At 37.6% G+C, this 23,441-nt stretch overlaps 1 non-coding gene and 1 pseudogene across 1 annotated transcript; one reads left to right on the top strand and one right to left on the bottom strand.

The window, feature by feature from the left end:
* Positions 1 to 23,441, top strand: part of LOC111545639 — a 152,708-nt pseudogene that overhangs the window by 2,543 nt on the left and 126,724 nt on the right.
* Positions 756 to 859, bottom strand: LOC111545791. Its single transcript, XR_002732546.1, has one exon. It is a non-coding gene; the product is annotated as a U6 spliceosomal RNA (small nuclear RNA).

The raw sequence follows: 23,441 nt of genomic DNA, 5'->3' as shown, positions 1-23,441 counted from the left end.
TTAGTCAACTGGTTCGCAGATAGAAAGCAGCAGGGAAGTAAACATTTTTTTAGTTTAGGGACTCTTATGCAATCAAAAAGTAGTTCCAATGAAAGCTATGATCTAAGAAAAAAAAAGTGCTTTGTTGTAAAATGGAGTAGCACTAAAAGTAGTTCCAGGCACACTAGTTAACTTTGGGAAGCATTACAGATGCCTGATTTATCAGAGATCAGTGAGTTAAGAGATATCACTGAGGAGCTTTAGCAGTGGTAATATCTTCAAATTTGCTTCTATATAGGTCTGTAATTGTGATTATGTGTGTGAATTACAATATGCATCCATTAAAAACATAGAACTATGGGTCATGAGTGGAAAACAAATGAATATTTTATCAATTTGTGTCTGTCTGTTGGAATTTAAGCCAGAAAGAAGAAAATGAAATTCTCTTCTTCTCCTCTCCCCCTCCCACTTACAAACCATTGTTTGGCCCCTGCTCTCAAGACAAAAGATGACACTCTTGAGTTCCCATTATGGATTAAATATTGGGATGCTGCTCGTTTGTAATTATTACTTATAGCTCTCTTCCCTAAAATACTAACTAGTTCCAAAATTTTATTCCCTAACTGGTGAAAGGAGGTAGGGTTCTGACTTAGGTCTTATTAGAAAAAGTCCTATGTCTTCTGTTAACCAGAACCTTAACTTGAATCCCTGAGAAATTGTTAAGGATAGGTTCTTTTCTTTCAATTTTTATATTTTTAAATTTAAATTTTATATATTTTTATATGGAATAATTCACAAATTTGTGCATCATCATTGTGCAAGGGCCATGCTAATTGCTGTATCATTCCAATTTTAGTATATGTGCTGCTGAAGCGAGCATGAGAAGGCTCTGTTAAGCACATGAGGCTTAACTAGAGCCTTCAATTATGGGTATAATTATTTTAACTGATTCTGATAAACCCACCAAAAATCCTCTAAAAAGTCACTCACTTCTTAGCAATCGATTTTGAAAAATGCATATTAACAAGAAAATGAATTAGATATTTTTTATGAAGAATAGATAATATATTTTTCTTTTTTAAAATTTTTTATTATACTTTAAGTTCTAGGGTACATGTGCACAATGTGCAGGTTTATTACATATGTATACATGTGCCATGTTGGTGTACTGCACCCATTAACTCGTCATTTACATTAGGTATATCTCCTAATGCTATCCCTCCCCCCACCCCACGGCAGGCCGCGGTGGATTGGTTCTTAAAGAAATCATCTTCCTCAAGAAGTTGTTTTTCATCCTCCTTTAACACATGATATTAGAGTCTTTAGTGTATTTTAGAAAGAGCACTGGAATGACAAACACAGTCTGAGAATGTGGATTATAACTCTGCTCCACCTTTCTGTATTTTCCTGTGTGAGTTTGGGCAATTCTCTCCATTTTTCTGAATACCTGTTTTCTTATCTGTAACAAGAAAATTTTCCATTTAAGCAGTGACACTCAAACCCTTTCAGGTCATATATTCTTTTGAGATAGGTAAACCTTTCAACAGAATAATACACAAAGCTGGACAAATGTTTCTCCTCTTATGTTTTCTCATTATTTCCTAGAGGCTGGCATATATATTCTAAGATCAAGTTAATCATGAAACAGACATTTTTATAATTTAATCATTGGGTTGGTAAGGAAGCTCAGTGTCTCATTGTCTTTAGGTGTTCCACCCAGAAGCCAGGATTCCTGGTGTCTTGCCTTTCATTCTTCTCTATGTACAAAAACTGGTTTCCTTTTCCTCTCCAGAAGAGAACTAGAGAATAATCATGAACAAGAGGAAATGCCAAAACAAACAAGGAGACGAGAACTTTGGAGAAAGAGAAGAGGTTGAAGGGACCGAGGGACTGAGAGAAAAAGGAAACAGAACATAAATAAGGTTATTACTGTTGACAGAGATGGGCCTGCATGGAGTGCCCCAATTATCAACAGAGAGGCCTTTTTTTTTCTAAACAGGTAATAGAGTGACCAATTTCTTGTCACTCCTTGAATCCCATACGGGTTGGACAATATCATTTGAACCTTATTCATCAAGGGTGTGTATGTGTATGTGTATGTGTGTGTGTATGTGTATGTGTATGTGTGTGTATGTGACCTGATTCTACTCTTCTTTTCCTCAGGAGATCCCTAGATTCCTATGTGGAAGACAAGGATTCAAAGAGAGCTATATGTGAAACCAACCAACCAGTTGCTTTTCTGGATTTTCCAACTTCTTCCCCCTACACATCACACATTTACACATTTAAATCCAGGGGTTCACAGACACCTAATGCCCACCTGTGTCTCTCAGAATGAGAACATTTACATTAGATAATAGCTTAATTCCTACTTTTTCTAATATCCAGAGTCTATTCCTATCTTTGCATAGACTTCTTTGAAGTAGAAAAGTTAGGTTTTTATGTATGGAGAAAATAAACACAAAGAAACAAAATAACTCTGTTCAGTAATACATATGGCAAATGGAGACCATTGATCACTTAAGCTGAGAGAACTGTGCTCACCTTCATTGCTTGAACTAACTTTGCCACTTCTGAAAGAGAAATAAAGAAAAATATGGGGATTCATACTGGACAGAATTTAAGCCAACTAGAGTTGAACCAGGGAGAGTAATGAGCTGAATATTCAATAAAAATCCCAGATGACAGTCCAGGTTTTTTCCAAGGAGATCAACAACTCCAGTCACCAGAGCCCTCAATGGAGTGGTCAGTCTATCTCCCTACTCCACCCAATCAGCACCTGTGTGTTCCAAGGTCAATATTCTTTTTGTGAACTAAATTTCATTCTGAAGGATTTCAAATGCAACAAAAGTTGATCCACTGCAAAGATAAAAGAGCTGCTTAACAGCTGTGATAAACGAAATTAAAACAATTGGACATTCTTTCTACTGGGAATTAAGCTGTTTTCACTAAGACCCACACATACCACTGCACTAGAAGAGCTGACAACAAACAAATGGAAATAAATGTTGAAGAAGCAAAATCTACCCTTACTTTTAGAACTTAGGGGAAAAAAAAAGGCAAACACGTTTAGAAAGAAGCTAATTTCTATTTTTAAAAGTCTTACTTCCCTCTTGAAGGAAATCAATTGCTCCAAAAATTCTTGTAAAACTCCTCAGTAGATTTTTTTTTTTTGGCATAGAAATACAAATCATTTTGTAATGTCAATGATATCAACTCTTATAGGTTTATTGAATTTTTTATAAAATATAGTCGAAAGTCAAAACAAAAGTTATGGAGTAACTGATTAGTTATTGCTCATTGGACTGTAGTATATGTATCAGGCAGGGTCTTGAAAGAACTAATCACCACATTTTACACACCAAATGTGATACTTGAGGAGAATTTAATAAAGGAAGTATTTACAGGATATATTAGTCAAGTTTCTCTATAGAAACAGACCAATAGTATATATGTGTGTGTATATATGTGTGTTTTATATGCACTTTAATCATATAGCCTGAAGATAATTTTATACAATATATAATATGTATATATACATATATGAGATTTATTACAATGACTTGGCTCATGTGATTATGAAGGCTAAGAAGTCCCAAGATCTGCACCCAGTAAGCTGGAGGCACAGGAGAGCCTATTTGCAGTTCCCATCTGGGACCAAAAGCCTGAGAACTGAGACAGCTAAATGTGTAAGTTTCAGTCCAAAAGCAGCAGGCTCCTGACCCAGGAAGAACCAATGTTTCAGAATGAGTCTGAAGTCAAGAAAGCACTAATGCTGCAGCTCAAGGAGTCAAGCAGAAGTTTCCCATCAGGCAGTCTTTTTGTTTTATTCAGGCCTTCAGCTGATTGGATGAAGTTCACACATATTAGGGAGGCTAATCTGGTTTACTCCACTGATTCAAATGTTAATCTCACCCAGAAACACCCTCACAGACATACAGGATAACTTTTGAGCAAATGTCTGGACAACCTATCTCCCAGTAAGCTGACACACAGAACTAATCACACAAGGTATTGATTGAGTTTAAGAAAACCAAGTGCCCTGGGGTTAAAAATAATATATATATCCTGGTCCATGAGCAGTGAAAAGCCATTACAACTCCAGGGCCTGAAGGAGGGAGACCTTAGCATATCCTAGAGAGTTTAAGGGATGCCTAGGAACTGAAACTTTTGACAGGGAAGGAGCAAAGGAATAAATACTTCTAGAGATCACCTTCCCCCATCATAGAACAAGATAGAGAAGAATGGATATTGAACATGGATAAGCAACATATATATTGCTGACCTAAATCAAGAGTCATATGTGCATTCTAGAATCCACTTGGTAGCTTGAATTATAGCAATGAAGCTGCTATAAAATGAAATACAGGTACTGAGGCCTCATCCGCATTTATCAAATAAGAAATTATGAGGCTGGATGCCAGAAATGAGTATATATTTAAGATTCTACAGGCAATTCTTTCCTACATCTCTAAGTACACTCTCTTGAAAGATGCTTGTCTTCATCTTTATCTAGTTATTTGAGGATCACATCCTATTTCTAAAACCAGCCACATGTTGAGTATCCCTGATATGAAATGGTTGGAACTGGAAGTGTTTCGGATTTTTTGGATTTTGGAATATTTGCATATATATGAGATATTTTGAAGACAGAACTGAATCTGAACACAAAATTAATTTATGTTTTATACCTTATACACATCAATTGAAATTAATTTTATACAACAGTTTTAATACCTTTGTGCATGAAACACAGTTCGTGCACATCAGAAAGCAAAGGTGTCACTATCTCAGACACCCATGTGGACGATCTGTAGTTGTTTGGCATCACCATTTTTCCTAACTCTGAATTTACGTGCTACTGATAAGCAGTAACTTCTTACACTTATTCACATATAAGTACTTAACAGTAAAAAACACAATATACAGGCCGGGCGCAGTGGCTCACGCCTATAATCCCAGCACTTTGGGAGGCCAAGGCAGGCGGATCACGAGGTCAGGAAATCGAGACCAGCCTGGCCAACATGGTGAAACCCTGTCTCTACTAAAAATAAAAAAATTAGCCAGGCATGGTGGCATGTGTCTATAGTCCCAGCTACTCGAGAGGCTGAGGCAGGAGAATTGCTTGAACCCGGGAGGCAGAGGTTGCAGTGAGCTGAGATTACGCCATTGCACTCCAGCCTGGGTGATAGAGCAAGACTCTGTCTCAAAAATAAATAAATAAAATAAAAATAAATTATATATATATGTAAATATAAATATATAAAACATACCATTAATACAGGAAATAAAAATGTGTTCAGGGTAACTAACCAGCATAGTGTCATCCCCAGAGTACCTGCATCAGCTGTTAGACAACAGTGACAACAGGCAAAGGGAGGCTTTCAGTCTCCACCTACCATGCTGGGTTTTAGTTAAAAGGTTACCATACGCTGTATTTTGGTTTTAGGTGAAAAGAAACATCAGAGCAGTTTAGGAATGAGGAAGCATTCTGCTGGGTGGCTCTTTAAATTTTTTCTCCCAAGTCACTGGTCTTCCTAACAATAGTTTTTGTCTTAGACATCTCTGACTTTATAAACTGACAAGATTTCTTGCTCTGTTATGAATGCTTGCTGCTCTAGCCCTTCACTAAGCCCATGACACTTTTTCACCACCTTGTCTACAGGCACATTTTCTGCAGTGTTAACGATGTCATCTTCATCATTGCTGTTATCACAATCACCTTGATTCAAAACCATTTTGGCAATTTTACCACCAACCAATGAATGAAAAACTGGAGCCTCATTGTCAAGGTTGAAAACTTCTTTGGTGTAATTCCAGCACTTTGGGAGGCCAAGACAGGTGGATCACGAGGTCAGGTGTTCAAGATTAGCCTGGCCAAGGTGGTGAAACTCTGTCTCTACTAAAAATACAAAAACTTAGCCAGGCATGGTGATGGGCACCTGTAATCCCAGCTACTCAAGAGGTTGAAGCAGAGAATTGCTTGAACCAAGGAGGCAGAGGTTGCAGTGAGCCGAGACCATGCCACTGCACTGTAGCCTGGGCGACAGAGCAAGACTCCATCTCAAAAACAAACAAACAAAAAAACTTCTTTGGTATCCACTTCTTCCAGATTACTAATGGACTCTGAAGGTATAACATTTGCTTACATAAGAAGGTAAGACATCGTTTTTTTTCTTACTTGAAATGCAGAATCCTTCAAAGCTACCACATTGTTCATTACCAAACATAGTCTCAAATCAGAGGTTGTCCAAGGCATATACAACTATGTCTTCAGTTGTGCTCTAAGTGTTGCAACAGCATATATGGCATTCTACATGCTAGACTGTTTGAAAACCTCTTACGCCCGTGCCTCTCTTCCCTGTCGTTAGCATGGTGTTCAAGAAAGTGTTTTCTATATTTACTCTTCATTGATCTGAGAATACCCTGGTCACACGGCTGAATTAATGAAGTCACATTTGGGGAAAAGGACATGACACAAGTATTTTTTATGAGACTATCAGCTAGAGGATAAGAACAGTTGTGAAATAATAACAGAATATAGCAGTCATCATCCAGTCCAGCTTCCCAGCAGTAAGCACGAGCTGTTAGTACATAATGTTTGTGAAAACAGTAAGGAAAGATATCCAGCCAAGTATGGTGGCTCATACCTGTAATCCCAGCATTTTGAGGGCCAAGGTGGTAGGATCACCTGAGTACAGGAGTTCAAGACTAACCTGTGCAACATAGTGAGACCCCATTCTCTACAAAAAAAACTATCCAGGCATAGTGGCATGTGCCTATAGTACCAGCTATTCAGGAGGCTGAGGCAGAAAAATTACTTGAGCCTGAGAGTTTGTGGCTCCAGGGAGCTGTGATCACACCACTGCACTCCAGCCCAGGCAACACAGTGAAACCCTATCTCAAAGAAAAATAAAAATAAAAGTTGTCCTTGGTGATCCACATCTTTTGTGAGCACAATAATGGACTGGTAGAAATTCACTCCATGGAAACAGAAAGGATGCAAGCTTTTGCCCATCAAAGCAATTTACACTTAGGCATGCCTGCTACATTAGCACATCTCAGCAGTAAAGCTGTCCTTGGCATCCTTAATTCCTGTAGGGGATGTCTCATCAGCTGTAGTCAATGGTTTTCTGTGGCAATAACCCCAAAGCAGTGATGCTTCATTGCATTATAAACTTGTTCTGGCATCATATTTTCATCAGTGGCAAACTCATCCATCAGTTTTTCTACTGTTTCACAATTAGTACATGCTTTATCACCACAAGTCTTAAAAAAAATAAATTATGTCTTTTCTTAAATTTCTGCAGTGTTTGCTGAATACTCACAGTTCACTTCAATCTTGAGTTCACTGTTATAGATCTTTGCTTGTTTCATGATCAGTATACAATTGAGTGCCATATATTCACTGCAGTGCTGATGGACCTACTCTTTCAACACACAATGGAGATCTTTGTTTTTAGCTTTATGCAGTGTTGTTGTATTTTTCATTGATTTTTCTACATAACTTTCAGCATAAAACTATACAACTGTGTACTTCTGTTTCCTCAAGTCATACAGAGTGGTCATTCCAACACCATACTGTCCTATGAGGTGTTTTACATTTATACCACTGTCCGATTTCTCCTACAGCTTGACTGTCTGTGCTATACATCATCATAAATGATTCCTCTTTTCTTATCATTACCCATATGGATATTTGTAGACATTTTCAACATTTTTATACCACAGACAAGAGAATAAGAAAAAAAAACCCACAATGAGTAATGTGTATAGGTCTTGGTCCCATGTGGATCATCCTCGTGAACCTACCATTGGCATGTTCAGCCTGCACACACACCATTTTATTACACTTCTGGGGCATATTTGCATGGGGGAATCTGGGCATGCACAGAAAAAATACATCATAGCCAAAGGGGACTGGGAGGGCTTTTTTTCCCTGGAGAATGCTGAATCAATTGTGTGATATGTACCTGTGTTTTGACTATGACCCATCACATGAGGTCAGGTGTGAAATTTGCCACTTGTGACATAGTGTCAGTGCTCACCAAGTTTCAGATTTTAGAGCACTTCAAATTTTCAATTTTCAGATTAGAGGTGCTCAACCTCTAATTCTGTGTAAGAATTATTGTTTCCCCAATAACATTATTCTTTGGGAGATATTATTGGAAAAATATTGTTCCAATATTTTGTTTACACATGTTTACACTTGTATTGGAATACATGTGTAAATATGTAAACACATGATGCTAAAATAAACCCTCTTTCTTTTTTCCACTAAGGTGACTACATTGATTATTGATGTGTTCTATTTTATGCACATACAGTCCAAGTCATGTTAGTGTGAAACTTACATGATAGTAGAAACAGCATATCTATATACTATATCCATTATAATTATGCTCTCACAATAAGAAGAACTTTCCCAAATGTGGAAATCAGAGTCAGCAATCAATCATTGCATTCAGGAAAAAGTTCTCAGCTCATCATTTTACCTAAGAATCTTTTAGTCTGAAGTGATACTTTCTGTTAGTTCCTTCCTGGATCCTGGTTTTCTTTTTGTCATTGAATCTTTAAAAAGGCTGCAGTTTCATCAGACCTTCTGAGAAAGAGAAAACGTGCTCTGCGCACCGTGACTGTGGGAATCACAATGAGAAGATAAACAGAGTATCTTTAAAATACACATCCGTAGGTGAGTGCTTTTATGTGTTATCCCAGTAAGTCTGTGCAACTGTTCTAAATCATAGTCATCATTAGACTATTTTCAAGATGACAAACTTGCTAATCAGAGATTAAGTAATTTTCCTCAGGTCTCTCATGTATTAAGTAGCCAGAACTATGGTATTTATAGCCTATAGTCTTTTGGCTATTCTACAGCCCCGCTCATTAAGTTAGAAGGCTGGGGAGAAGGCTACATTAGCCACAAAGATGGCCTTTAGGATTTAGGAAGCATTTTCCAATACCTCCATAACAACTAGATTTCTTTTGTAATATCTGTAAGGTGGGACATACAGGAAGTTTCTGTGTTTGGTGAACAGCTGATTTCAAAATGGGTTTCATGAATTACCCACCCCAAGGAGCACAGGATTATGGCACAGCAAATTCTACCCCCTGAGAAAATGCCTCAGTCCAACCCTCAAGCTGAAAAGGTCAAAGAGATCTCAACTGCCAGCACTAATAGCAGATTCATGCTACACAGTAGGGTAAATAGGTGACAGGCACAAAAGTGAAGGAGGAAATTAGCAGAAGCCCATCATTTCAGAGAAAGTATGTAAACATTTACATAATACCAGTAATCCTTTTAAATGCATGATCATTAAATTTTATCATGATTGAGAAGTAATCACTTTGAAGACACTGATGCTTGCCTTTCTGAAATCCTGCAGTGCATGCAGTTATAATACGAATATAGCTTTATAATATTTACTGTCTTGAAAAATAGTAAATGGTACAGGAAAAATGAAGACTCTAAAAACAGACCAACTTGATCTGTCTTGGTGCTTCCATTTACTTGCTGTATGACCTTGAATGAGTTACTCCATCTTTCTGGGCTTTATTTTCTTCACCTGAATCAAGGTTCTAGTTATAAAAGTAACACTTATTTTTTTCCTATGTGTCAGAAGCTCCTTTAGATGTTTTACATGGATTAATTCATGTGGATCACAATAACTTTATAAACTACACCCAATTATGATTTTTATGAGTATCAGAGACCAGATCCAAATACAAGCTTTTGTTGCCTTCAAAGACCAGCTCTTAAACTGACTCTCTAAATTCCTATACCATTTGGAGTTTGTAACCATTAAGATAATATACTTAAATGCCTATTAATAATCAATAAAGGTGAGTTTCTTTTGGTAAAAGAAAATCATGGATGCCTTCCCTGGCCCCCTAATCCCAGCTTTACTCCATACTCAAAGAGTAATGTTGCTGTGGATCAATTAATTTCAAGGATACTGATTGACCTTCAGTTTCTAAGAGTGGGACCATAATGGAGTATATATAAATAACTCTACTTTAGGGGAAAATTACACCTTATCTTGCTGATTGAAATACTCTTCAGTAGCACTGTTTACATTGGAGAAATAGAAGAGAATATTTTCATTTCTGCATATCATTCTGGTATAGTGTGCCTTGTGATGCATCAAAGAATTAAAATGAAAACCAAAATAATCCACAAACATTCAGTTCATAATTGTGTTTCTTTGGTAAGCGCTGGTAAGACTTGCCTTAGTTCTTTACACTAATACTCGGAGAGAGGGGAGATATGGATAGATGAAACTCACAAAAACAATAAAACAGAAGGCTGATCATTCTTATTGGAGGTATAATAAATCACTGGTGTGGCATCAAATTTGCAACGCTCTCAAAAAAAGCTGAGAGATCAAAAGGTTAAAAAAACATGAGAAACTGGTAGAAAGAGAGGAATGCTCAGTGATTCAAAATACCAATGACCCTAAAGAATATACAGTCGATTCTTATTATTTGTGGTACTTATATTCTGTAAAGTGGCTATGAACCACTGAATAAGAAACCAGTACCCCTAAGTAAAATACATGGTGAGGTTTCTGCCCTGTGAACCTCTGGTCACAATATCTTCATGAATCCATCAGTACATAACTTTGTTTTATGTGTGCCTTTGTTTAAAGACACTTTATTCATTATATAATTTTTATTAACATTGAGCTCACTGCCAACAGCATTACAACTCATGTCTGGAAAAAGAAATAATCTTATCTAAGATGCACAATTTCTCCCTTAATCATCTTGCAGCCTTCCTGCACTTAGGAACATCAGACATACTTAAGTACAATGTTTGGAGACCATTTACCAAGGAAAAGCATAAAAATGTAAAAAAAAAAAAAAAAAGTGTCACTAAATATACTGAAAAAAACAAAATAATTTTCACTGGTAAGCACATGTGCATGTCTGCAAATGACCGTGAAAGCATTGCAAGTAGTATTTGGGGATTACGAATAAATTTTATCAAGTAAGCAAATTCACAAACACACAGTGTATGAGTGATGAAGACTGGTTGTATAAGAATGAATTACATTCTAAGGAATAGAGCTAAATACAGTGACATTTATTCTAGTAAAACACTTCTGTATGAAATTGAGAAAGTCTGTCACATCCCAGTGAAATCAAAGACAACACGGACTGTTTCACCCTTTCTGGCAAAATATCTGAGCTACAGTCTTATAAGGAGTATAAAAATAAATAAACAAAACACTAAGAAAAAATATTCCCAAAAGAATAATGGCTAAAAGACATAAAGTGTTCAAATGGTGAAAAAGTAAGAAATAAGTAGGAATAAAGTGATTCAAACTCAATAATAATCAGAAAATACAAATGTGTTGCTCACAAAATTATCAACACAAATATTAATACCAAATGTCAGCAAGGCTGTGGAGAAGTAAGTATCACATAATTTTTTTGGCTGGGACATCAATAAGAACAATTTTGATGGGAAATTTAAGAATGTGAATTAAAAAACAAAAAGCCTTTTGAGCTAATCATATTTCTTGTAGAAAGAGAGCCATTAATGAACATAAATGTGCTATTATATTCAGCAAATTATTTTGATAATAAAAAATCTGAAATTCCATGAATGCCCAACATTGAGTTACAATATATTAGAAGATGGAATATTACTTAACTATTTCAAATTATTGTAGAGGATTCATATATAAATACACCTTTAATCCAAATGCACTGACATTGTACATAGCAAAACCATGAATATACTAATGTGCAATGCAAATTTATACACATATATATAAACACATACCAGTATAACCAAATATAATTATGCATATAAATATTGCTGCACATCATGGATATGTATGTGTGTATAATATCCACAGACACATATCAAAATGTTAACAGGAATTACTTCTAAAATTTGGGTAACAAGTGATTTTTACTTTCTTCTTAATGTTTCACTGAATTTTCCAAATGTTTTAATGTATATTGTATCACTTTCCATAATTCAAGAGCAGATGTAATTTTAAAAAGGTGAGTAATAAATAAAAATTATTTGGATTTTTTAAGAAGAAAATTTAACTGGTATGACACTGCCCAAGCTTTAGTCTGTTGCTTCAAATCATCAACTTTGTTTTTATTTCTTCCTCCAACTTCCTTGGTTGCTCTTAAAAACAGTGCCAAGCCCAACTCTCCGAATAGGAAGTTCAAATATTGAACCTTTCTCAAGCCATTCATTTTTGCCAATGTTCTGCAGAAAATGGTCCTGCCAGAGGTACTGCGTTCATACCTGCTCAAGGTATTTTAAGACATCAAATAAATTGTTTCTTGTGAAATTATAACTGGCACGAAATAAGCCACAGCCTGCAGCATCTACAAACATGGTCAAATCCATGTTCAGTAGCTTATGCTCATGTCTGTGAGGGGCATGGCATAGGATGGTGCATCCTTGAGAGTAAACAGGGAACAGCTGCCTTAGGGAAAAGGGGGAGGGTGTGCAGTCATCTTCAGTAGGATTATATCTATGCCCATCAGATTTAAATACATACACACACACACACACATTGTCTTATGTGACTGATCAAGAAAATGGATCAGTAATTGAAAATGGCTTTCACTAATTGGCAATTATACCTTCAAAGAGAGTTACATAAAAGATGAAGAAAAAATTGAACTTGAATTCCCAAACTGCAACCATTGGCGACAAGGACTTGTAAGTGTGTACGTGTGTGTACATTAAATCTTAATTTTCCTATAGAAGAGCAATACACACTATGGGAGTGTGACTGGGCACTTGTGCCTGGGAAGTCACAGAGGTTAAAAAAAAGAAAGAAAGAAAGAAAGCAGCTCTGTTTCTGCTGGAAGAGCAAAGAAGGAAGAGGCTAATAGCCAGGGAAATAGGCCAGACTGTGGATTTTAAACCCAAAAAAAGCACAAACACAAGTCACCCTGAAAATAGCACTGGCTGGACAAATGGTGGACTGGAAGAGCCTGTTGAGAGAGGAATTGCTGAGAACATTTTAATTCTCTTCACCAGTTTGCCTTCTTCCATGATTGTAAAAACCACAACAAAGGGAGAAAGGCTCACCCATTGTGGGACAAAGTGCTGCAAAGGTCGTTACCCACTGGATGGCAGTTGTGCTACTGAACATACAATGGCCTTCCTTTATCATCCTTCCAGGGCCAAATGAGATACCCCTGCCATTTAACTCCAGAGTTCAAGATTGTCTTAAGTCAAAGATCCCTTGGTTGTTCTGTTACGAAAATGAACAGATGCTCCCGTCTACTGTCCTGTGGGTGACACAGCTATGTTCAACTAACCCAGGGCCATAAAAACCTAAACCACTCCTCAGTTCTGGTTTAGGAGGTCCTGGGGTCTGGCCTAAGGAGCCACTTGTTTCTGATGACTGGTCCCACTTTGAACAGTTCTCTGTACGCATTTCATTCAGCATGATGCTGTGACTCTTCATCAATCTACTCCCCTATAGGTTCATTACTTACGCAGTAGAAATGTGAAAAAAATGCCCATAAGAAGAACAAAGTGAGCCTGAGTCCACAGAAGGAAGTCTTCTGACCACTGTTTACCAGTAATCACTGATACGAAGAGGAAGGAAATGCACATTTTATATCAGTTTTATATTAGGATATAAAGTACTTATCAATAAGACATGAAACTTTTAATCCAAAGTGGATGAAAACTGTTCTCTAAAACAATAGAGAAAGAGAAATGGATGAAATGCAAAATTCCTTAATCATTCTAAGCTTGAACCTATTATTTTCATTTGGATATTCTTCAATCAACTTCCTCACCAAATCAAATTTTCACAGTGGAGAGAGTAGCATACTGCTATTTGGAGATAGGGGGTGGAATTCATTTGTAAGTACTCATGTAGTATTACAGGATAAATAATGCATTTATCAGCAAGAGATAAGCATACCACAGAGAAAAAAGGAGAACTAGCCATTTTCTTGGAATTATTCAGAGCGCAGGTTATACCGTGTCACCCAGAGTAGATACTGCCATTTGAATGCGTGTCACATCCATTATGGAATGATGCAGGAAGGCTTAGTTTCCTCTTCAATTTACTGTTCTAGTGGTTATGCTAGAAAGTTGCAATTTGGCCTTCTATAACTTATTATATTAACAAAAGTAATTGTATTAATTACTACAAATTTATAATTTTATAAAGTTATTTTTATAAAAATAGTATAGATTTATTATAAATTTATTATTATAAAATTAAATACAATTTATTATTATATTTTGATTTAATCATATTTAGTAAGGAGGCATTATATTCTCACCAGGGATTTGGGTTAGACAGGTTTTCACATCCAAAGCCACCTTTGCATTTTTCATAGACATGACATCCACATGGAAGAGACTTGGCATTCTCAACAATGCTTTCAATTGCTAATTCAATTGTTTTCCAGTGGCATGCCTGCTACACTGCCCAAATTTTGAAAAACAAAAATCATATTAAGCAGTTTTCAGAATACTGATTTTTCCAACTAACTTCTTCGGGAAAAATAGATGTCTTCAAATTATTGCCTTACTCTTTCCCATACATGCCCTTGTCCAGGCATTATCACCTTCATGATTAATTCACAGCAACAGATCTTTTTGTGCCTCTCTCCCAGCTAGCAGTTTCACAACTGCCTTGCAGAAGGGCACAGTGAATTAAGCAGGTGTGCACTTGTGGCTGTGTGCACTTGTGGCTGTTAACTCGTAAGTCTATGAGTTAACATGCTGATTCATGAATAATCATGATTCACTAGCTAACATACTCCAAAAAATTACAATTTTTATATATATGATGAAATAGGAATTGAGAAGGGCATATTGTAAAATGAGGAAAGATTCTATCCCTACCCTTTTTATGCTCTCTTGCTCACTTGGTAATTTCTCTTAAAACAATTGAATTCATATGGATTTCTAAACAGCGGTCCATGGCATTTATAATAACAAGTCTGAATTTTTGCCTGGGCATGGTAGCTCACACCTGAAATCCCAGCACTTTGGGAGGCCGAGGCCGGCGGATCACTAGAGGCCAGGAGTTTGAGACCAGCCTGAGCAACATGGTGAAACCCTGTCTCTACAAAAATACAAAAATTAGCCAGGCTTGGTGGCACATGCCTATAATCCCAGCTACTTTGGAGGCTGAGGCAGGAGTATCTCTTGAACCCAGGAGGTGGAGGTTGCAGTGAGCCAAGATCACTCCCCAGCACTCTAGGCTGGGCAACAGATTTAGACTCCATGTTTAAAAAAGAAAAGAAAAGAAAAGAAAAAATTATTTTAGCCTGCTAAGTTGTACTACTTTTTAATTTGCTTAGCAAATATTTTAATTTGCTTAGCTACAGTATAGCAGGGAAAAAATAATTTTAAGCTACCACTCACAATCTGATCTTTCCAACTAAATTATTTCAGTTTTTACATATTTTCTTCTAGTCTTGTACCAATTTATGCTATACATTAATATATACATACACATGTACAGTTTTAATAGCCAGTGAAATATGTACACTGCTAAATACCTATATAATTTATATGCAAATACAGGTTTATTATGGACATACACGTATGTACTCTATACTGCTTATTAAAAACATAAAGATTACTGTGTTCATTTAGTATCGAAACAATGATTTCTCTCATTGCTGTAACCGCAATTGTCACTCCTCTTGGCTTAATCACCCAAATTTTCTTAACTTCAATTTCTTTTTTGAGGGAAAAATTTATACGAATAATATTGCCTGACCTACTTCACTGGAATGTCAGAAGCCATTTAGAAAGTCAGTGGGAAAATGCACTGCAAAGACATAAAACTTTGAAATGCAAGGTGCTGTGGTCACTGTCACAACTGCCTTCTACCACTCCTGTCCAGGTGAGAAGCGTCCTCTATAGGTAAGACATTGCTGCTATGCCCTCACATTCTATCAAGCCACCTCTTTTACCTGGAGATGCAACTGGCAATTCAAACTCTACCAGGAAGCTTTTAAAAGTGCATTCCACTCTACACTGTCTAGCTTTAGAGTCTATTCTCTCAGTGCCTTTGTGTTTGGAGGAAGAGCCTGAAGAAAAAGGCTAAGTTCTCATTTTTCAGGTGAAATACAACATCTGAAACAAAAAAAATCAGGAATTAACATCATAAAATGTGTTATTTAGGACATACATGGAAATACCAAGAGAAAAAGCTAAAAGAATGGAAAGTGGCTGCCTATGAGGAATGGGTGCTGGAAATAGTGGCAGAGGAAACAGTGGTTTTCATAATAGCCTTTGTAGACCTATTCAACCCCTTAACCTATGTGTGTATATATATATATATGTACTTTTTAAAAAAGTTTACATTGGAAAAAGGTTTACAAAATGCCTTGTGTGGTGCCTGTTACATGGTACATGCTTATTATTTTATCATATGTTTTATGTGAGAGACAGAGCTGCAACAGAAGTCTGTGCTCTGATTCTCAATTACTCTCATTGCTTATTGATCGATTTGAGCTTCCTGATCATGGCCTGTGTCCTCCTAACCTAATCTCTTCAATTAATTTTTACATAGTAATCAGAAGGAGGCTCCAACTTCCTTAGTGACAATGCCCTGGAGTCCCATTATACCATGGCTTTCAAAACTCTCCATAGTCCAAAGAGTTGCTGAATTTACATCTCCAAGCTTGAATTCTGCTGAAAGCTCCAGACTTACATAATATGCACTCTATGACTGTGCTGGGAAGCTCAAACTCGATAAGAAGTCTATATGAAATATAAAGTTAAATAGACTTTTAAGATCTGTAGCTCAGCTTTAAGGTCTTCCGTCAATCCTTCCTTCCTCTATGGAACTGAGTTGGCAAATGTCTTCATGATCCACCCAGCTAGTGTTCAAGCTGGAAATCTGAGACTCAACTATGAGTCTCAACTTTCTCCCTCACTTCTCACTTCCAATTCAGAATCAAGTCATGCAGATCCTGACTGTGAAATATATCTCAAAATTGCACACTGTTCTCCAACCACCTCTGTGACCACATTAGTCCACCTCAATATCATCACTTGTTAGAATGATTATAAGAGCTTGCTAATTACTCTCCTTGCTTGCAAACTTTGCTCTTCAGTGGTTTTCCACACAGCAGGAAAGTGATCTTTGTAAATACAATCTGGCCAGGCTATTCCCTTGATTTAAACCCTTTAATGGATTCCCACTGTGCTTAGGTCCAGAGGAGATTTATTATCTGGGAACTGACTATTTCTCTTTCTCTTGAACCATTCTCCCTCATGCTATCTCCTGCATACTGGCCTCATTTCAGCTTTTCAAGGACACCCAGCCGTTTCCATTTCAGGGACTTTGCACAGAGATTACCACTGCCTGAACACTCGTCTATGATGGAGGCAGCTGAACACCTCCCACTTACTTACACTACGTTCCAGTTCAAATGTCCTTTCTTAAATAGCCTTTTTTTGGATGCATTAATATTAACATTTATCACAATTTTTATCTTTATATTTATGTATGTGAACATCTGTTGGTTGACTCCCCTTCCAAGCTATGTTCTGGAAAGTCAAGGACCATGTCTGTTTTGCTGTCCACTTGACCTCAGGACTGGCTCATTGTAGGAGCTCAAACAGTATTCTAAAGCATCTTCCACTAATGGTTAATTCATTTTTAAAAGTATCGAGTTAAGCAGACTGCAAGGAACTAGCCCAGAGACAATCTATGGGGCTCTTGCTAGCAAAAGGCCCTTGAAAAATGGCTCTTTTCACCCAGCCTTCCAAGCTCCACTAGTCAAGGGCACAGCAGGATTCTTGAGGACTTATACAAACTCAGCTCAGGAGAGCCAGACCTTCTTCTTCCCTTGGCTCCACATGCAAATAATATGAACATTTTCTTATTAAAAAGGAAAAGAGCATCTAAGGTATTTTATTCTGAGTATTTGTTCAGTAAGGAGAAGTTTACACAGCTTGTGGAGAATTATTCAGCAGGAAATTAAATCTCTGTAATTCTGAATTTTCACTTTGCTTTTAATTGGCAATGCTTCCTGGCAAACCACTCTCCCCTCTAGAACATTTGTTAATACCACATCCGCCATCAAAATGTGCTTTCAGAGCCAAATTACAAAACAGGTTAAACAAGATGACTCTCTGGAGGTTTGAGATACTAGGTTTTCGATAGGCTATGAACACACCACCAGGGCATGCAGATATGGTAGCAATTAAGTTTTGCATAGTAATTTGAAGCTTACAAAGTACTCAAACAAGATAATGGATTAACAAAGAAAAAAATTCTCTTACACTATCTATGTAAACAAATTATCTCTTACACTATCTATGTTAACATATTATTTCATTTGAGCCACCCAACAATTTTATGAGACTGATCTTGGAACTATATTTACCAAGAGGGCAACTAAGTGACTTAGAGAGTCTGAAATGACTTGCCCAAGGTCACACAACTAATGCCCCACAGGCAGAACTTGAAATTAAAGCTTTTAGCAGATTTATTTTTGTATTATCTCATGCTACTTCTCTTCTGCTGAATCTAAGTATTTTGCCATTTCATTTAGGACAGAGAATGGACTTCACCTAGAAACAAATAGTTACAATAAAGAGTGGATCTGTATTTTCAACAACCAACCAACTTGACCCTTTACTTACTAAGGAAAGCCAGGTTGATTTTATCCTTTTCCTTTGCTCCATTTAATAAGGAAGGGGCAATGATTTTTACCTCTACTGGACCAGAAGATGTTAGAGGGTTTTTATACAGAGAACATGAGAAAATTGGACAGTAACTTATCTCATTTTGCTGAATCTATGGCTCCATGAATTGTTACACTCACCAGTGTGTTTATGCATTTAGAAAGAAGAAAAAATATTCTGGCAATTAAACCAGGATAGCCAATGGCAACATGAATCTAAATTTCAAACATCTTTACATATTTTTAAATGTACATTTAGAATATATTAAATATACAAGATAACTCAGATCAGCATGACAGGGAACATACTGTCTCTCATATATATCTTTAGAAACTCATTCCTTTTTTCTGTTTTTCTGCTAATTTAGTCCTCATCATCTTCTTCTGGAACATTAATATGCAAAACCTATTGCTTTTCCCATCTCACTTCTTCTCCCTCCAATCCATCCTCTGTACTGCTATTAGAAAAACTTTTTTAAAAATACAGCTCTGACGATGACTTCCTCACATTAAAGACTTTCATTGATTTCCTATATCCAGGGTGAAATTATAACTTCTTAAATCGTCATCCCCAGGCATTTTACAACTGGGTCCCAAACTTCCTCTCTGTCCCCATCTCATAGTGTATCTTATCCATAGAGCATACTTTACTTCTCACTATTCCCCAAGACTGTGTCCTATCACACCATACATACAGAAGTGAACATTCTGTTTTCTCTCTCAGCAAAGCTATTATTCTCCGTCTTTGCTGGTAAACTCTTGTACATCCTTAAAGACCAAGATCAAGTGGAATATCTTCTTTATGATGCATTTCCCACTCTCAGGCAGCCAGGAGGATTGGAGGGGAGATCCAGCAGCAACTTAGCTCAAAACATTCCAACAGATGTTAAGAGAGAGGCCCAGACAAGTGGAGTGTTTTGTTCAACGTTAAACAGCAAGCTAATGACAATGTTTGGGCAAGAATCCATGATTCTCGCCCCAGGTTCACTTTTTCTTGCACTTGAATGAATGTAAATAAAAGAATAGAGTGAAGGTAAAACTCAAGACCATCCCTGGCCATCAGATCTCCACAGTTACTTCCAGCAGGTCTACCAGGGACTACCTAGACCACCAGCAGGCAAACTGATGTCCTGACAAGGCAGTCACAATTGGAGTCAGATCTCTTTGCCCTTGGGTTACTTCACCCCCCAGAATAATAATCCCCACCTCATAAAACATTGTGAGGATGAAATGAAATTTGTGTATTTCAATGCCTATCACTGTGCCTAGCATAAATAAAACTCAATAAATGTCACCTCCTTTACCCATTTCATACTAGATGAGGTCAAAATATGGCTGCTTCAAGGTTAAACTCATCGTCAAACCACCAATGTAGTTAAGCAGCATTTTATTTAATACATTTGTAAAAACACACAGCTTTGGTATAAGTTCCGCATTGAGGATAACACCACGCTGTTTATATAATACACACATGTGTTCACTTTGAGAATGGGGTGAGTGGCATTACCACCAAAGTCATAGCATTTGGGTATTGACCCCCAGCAGGAAAATGGATCAATTAGGCAAGTAGAAGGAAGCAAACAAGTCTACAACTATAAATGTCAGCACACACACACACCCAGAATCAGGGAGCAAGATCAAAGGCAGATTGTAGCTACCCAGGAGAGACACCAAGAAGATTCGCATTGGAGCAGCAAGATCCAGGCACCCAGAAGACCTTTTCAGAACTTCCAACCGTATCTGGAGAGAAATCAAAGGCTGAATCCTTGGCTATTGCATTTCAAAATAAATAAAGACTCCTCTACTTCCTTCCCAAAATATCAGCCAAGCTAAATTTATGCTCTAGAATATTACCCTGGGAGCTGTCCCTGGAAGAAATCATTTTAACCCTAATACTGCTCTTTGTTTTGAATCCAAGTCTTCTGCCTTTGCCCACACAGCCATTAGCAGACAAATTAGAAAAGCATCCAATCAAAAAATATTTACCGAGCAAAAGGGTGTAAAGTGCTGTACTAGAGGAAGTGCCAGTACCCAGATATTATTGAAACATCTCCCTTCGAGTATTCTAAACTTACTTTGTTACTAGTCCCTTCTGTAGGGTTAAGTATTGCCTTTTTTGGAGGTCATCCTTTAAGTGTCAAAATCCTTGATGTGAGGATAACATGTTAGATTGACAACACCTTTCCAGAGGGGCAGGACTACTGACATCTGAGAGCATTTGACTGGGAAGAGGCCCTGAAATGTATTGAGAAACAAAGGTAGAAAGAGAACCAAGAAATCGGACTTGCTCCTTTATTGTAGTTAAATATTGTGTGATATGGAGCTAAATTTGAAGTAGACTTATCTACATGTTACCTTCTATTAACTGGCTGTGGCTTTCTGGAGCTCTGTGCTAAGGATTCTAAGCCCATTTCTGGACATGGGCTGACAGATGAGGGGCAGCATATGTCACGTATATTTTCTAACCTTTCTACGGGGGAAGAGCCCAGCATTTGGAGTCAGATTCTGGGTTCTGCCATTTGCAAGTTGCAAGTTCTATGGTGCTATGAGCATTGCTGCACCTCGATGACATTTGGTTTTCTTATCTGCATAACCAATGACAATAAAATTATTATAATTGGGTATGGTACAGTGGCCACAAATTTAGCATCTAGCTAAATTAAGTAGAAATAATTTACTATCAGGTATTAAGTGGCTTACAAAAAATCACAGGAAGGTTAGGAGAGCCAGCTCTAACCTGACTCCCTGAAACACTTCCCAGTCCCCGGTATCACACTGTCTCTACCACGACTGCAGGAGAGTTGTCACCATCAGTGCGAGAAGGTGCCAGATAAGGAAGCCTCCGACTGAAAAATCATGCTGTCTATGCCACAGATCCCCTCAGCAAATGAATGTCTGCCTGTTCTGTCCTCTACTTCACTCAGTTCTAAATCAAAACCTCTGTGGAGTACCTCTGATCACCAAAACCAAAATCACACAGAGCTCTTCATCTGCAAGGGAGTGTGAAACCCTAAGACTTTGGACGTCAGAATGTCTAGTTTAGGAGAGCACTGCAGATGATATCCTCCAGGTGGGTGGCGCAGATGCTTATGTGGGACTGAGCCACTCATTCCTACTGTGGCTGATGTTACTGGTGGCCAACCTGTCTAGGCTGAATCTTTCTCTGGAAGTTCCCTTCAGTTGGAGAAACTTAACTTATCCAGGATGAGGTCCAGTCCTGGGGACACACTGCATCTAATTGCTGGTCTGCAGGAGGGTATGAAGGACAGGAAGGATCCTTTGGCTCAAGGCAGGATCATTCCAGCAACAGAGGCCCTCATAGAATGAACTGAATAATCCTGCGTTACGACTGCCTTATAGGTTAATTCCTTTCTCTGCACAATCTTATGTCTTTTATTCCCCCACAGCTGCTATGATGGCCACTCTCCAGTATAAACTTCCCCTATGCAATTATTCACCTCAGAGTCAGTTTGCTGGGGGCCTGACCTCAGGCAGACACATTGGATGTAGGTGGAACAGAGGTTGAAGAAGCCAGTTCTCAATTCTCACCACAACTTCTACAAATCCTCAATCCTGTAATTCATGTGAAAATAGCCCTGGGAGCTGTCACAGAGCCTGGCATAGGGTGAACCAACACATATTTGCTTTAAAATACTATGATAGCGCTAACATTTGTTGAACACTTCCTGTGTATGTAGATATTGATCTAAGTTCTTTGTATAAACTCACTTACTCTTTATAAGAAGCCTATGGAGTAGATACTACTTTATCTACTTTACAAGTGAGAAAAATAGGCACAAAGTGGTTATTTTCAAAGTTAAACAGACTAAGTGGCAGAGCTAGGATTTTAACCCATTTAGTCTAATACTAAGGCTTGTATTCTTACCTGCTTTTCTGCTTCAGTATTAATTTTTCGGCCAATAAAATCTCTCACATACAAAAAAAAAAAAAAAAAGCCCTGCTTTGACATTTTAAAAATGTGATGGGATTAAGAAAAAGGGATTAAGGGATTTTTACTGAGGTCTGTAGTGGGCTGAACAGTGGCTGTTTAAACTGCCCAGATCCTAATCCCTGGAACCTGTGAATATGTTATCTTATATAGCAAATGAGACTTTACAGATGTGATTAAATTAAGGATGTTGACATGGAGAAATTATCTGTAATTAGCCAAGTGGGCCTTAAATGTAATCACAAAAGTGCTTCCAAGAGAGGTAGAGGGAGATACTATGAGGAGAAGGCAGGGTGATGACAGAAGCCAAGATTGGAATGATACAGCCACCAGAAGCTGGGAAAGACCCCCGACGCATACCAGAAAAGGGTAGAAAAATAATTTCCCCTTGGAGCCTCCAGAGAGAACTAGCATTGATGGCACCCTGGTTTTCACCTTATAAGATTCATTCCGACTTCTGGTCTCAAGAACTGTAAGAAAATAAATGTCTTTTGTGAAGGCAGTAAATTGTGAGAATTTGTTTCAATAACAACAAAAACCTAATATTGGTTCATAAAAATTATAGCATTTGCAGTACTCTATGGAAGCATCTTTTGGAGGGCTAGATTGGATCCACCTAGCTAATGCAGGTTAACAGGAATGGTCCAATGAACTCTGAAAATATTGGCCGCGGACTTGATCTAACTACCACTTTCTACTAGGGATAGTGGTTAGGTGGGGCATGAGACTCCGAGATGTAATAAATGTGTAGTTGGTAATTAGTATGGGTAGGTGATGTTTCTCCTCCCAAAACTTAATTTCTGAGAGTTAAGAATTGTACATAAGGCAGGTCACCTACTGAATAATG

Source organism: Piliocolobus tephrosceles, chromosome 7, assembly GCF_002776525.5.
Source record: "Piliocolobus tephrosceles isolate RC106 chromosome 7, ASM277652v3, whole genome shotgun sequence".
NCBI classification, from domain to species: domain Eukaryota; kingdom Metazoa; phylum Chordata; class Mammalia; order Primates; family Cercopithecidae; genus Piliocolobus; species Piliocolobus tephrosceles.
This window is presented reverse-complemented; position numbering and strand designations above follow the sequence as displayed.